At 28.1% G+C, this 1,445-nt stretch overlaps 1 protein-coding gene across 1 annotated transcript in view; it reads right to left on the reverse strand.

Annotated features, from left to right (window-relative positions):
- Positions 1 to 1,445, reverse strand: part of LOC108690606 (putative uncharacterized protein DDB_G0271606) — a 22,572-nt gene that overhangs the window by 4,649 nt on the left and 16,478 nt on the right. The window lies entirely within an intron of this gene.

The raw sequence follows: 1,445 nt of genomic DNA on the forward strand, positions 1-1,445 counted from the left end.
GTAAAGTTTGCATCTGTATTGATAATTGATTTTTAGAATTTTAATACCAGTAATTTCCTTATTCATACTAAAAATTAAATAGTTATTGATATCACAGAAATAGGTTACATATAAAATTTTCATTTTTTATCTACAAAAGAGAGAGAGAGAGAGAGAGAGAGAGAGAGAGAGAGAGAGAGAGATTTGAAAAATTTCAGTGGAAAAAGATAAGTATTCCTTTAAGACTTTGAAAGCTGGACAAATACCACCGAGGCAATCATCATTCGTTGATGCAACTTGCCTTCCTGCTCGCGACATCGTGGGGTCACTAGTGAAAGTGAACTCGCATTTATATTATCGCACTGTAACTTCGATGAACTATGGTTCATCATGCGAACAGGAAAATATCCAAAGAAATAAAATAGCAAAATTAACTTCGCTCTATATGATCTTACAATACGTGGTAAATTAACATTATATTAAAACAAATTTTTTTAAATCAAACTATAAATATTAAATAATGCGATAAAAAAACTGTCTCTTTCTGCTTCTTTTAAAGAGCTACAGTATTAACTTTTTCTGCATAAAAATTTAATAGAAGCCATTTTTAAGTTTTGCAACTTTTTAATTTTTATTATCAAATATCTTCGCAATGCAGATATGAATTAAATTTAGAACAAATTTTATAATCATAACTTAAATATTGTCAATTATAGCAATTATAAGTTAATGTCATGTAATAACGGTTAAGTTTATATCATAAGTGGTAAGATATTGATTTATTTTGGTTTGATTGATTTATTTTGATTGATTTATAATTTAATACGGAAACGTAAAAAACGAAAAAAAAAATCGAAGCTGTACTTCATAAATGTACATAAATGTATTCTTCTGTTTGATCGCGTTTCTTGATTTCACACAATTGCTATTTGTTTGTGTAAGAGACTTTCCGATTCAAGCGCACTATTCGTTTTGTTCGTTATATCCGGTAAATCTTTACAAGCATTAAATTATGAATTACTGCAAACTCGGCGTAAACGTGTTGAAATGCTTCCCCCGACAAATCAACAGTTAAATACCTTTCCTGCAGCTTCTTAATGTGTAAGCCAATTGGCAATGGATGATTACAGTTTTGTGCAAGAAACGTACGTTGCAATAGCTGCTCAATTGTGGATCATAATATAATGATAAGTTCACAGCATTCCATGCGTAATAATAATAACTATTAATTTCTGGGATATGTCTAATGCAATGAATGTTATTATTATTGTGACTGATTTGTTTGATTCTTTAACAACTTTTTTACTATAATATCTTGTTTAAAAAAAGCGAGAAAGCATCAGTTTTATATAATATCTATATAATGTCAAAGCTTGTTATGAAATACATTTGAATATCTAGCAGTCAGATAGTTATATAAAAATATTAAGATCGAAAGTATTCTTTAAAAAAAATATATATATATA

The sequence above is a fragment of the Atta colombica genome, unplaced genomic scaffold, assembly GCF_001594045.1.
Source record: "Atta colombica isolate Treedump-2 unplaced genomic scaffold, Acol1.0 scaffold331, whole genome shotgun sequence".
Lineage (NCBI taxonomy): Eukaryota > Metazoa > Arthropoda > Insecta > Hymenoptera > Formicidae > Atta > Atta colombica.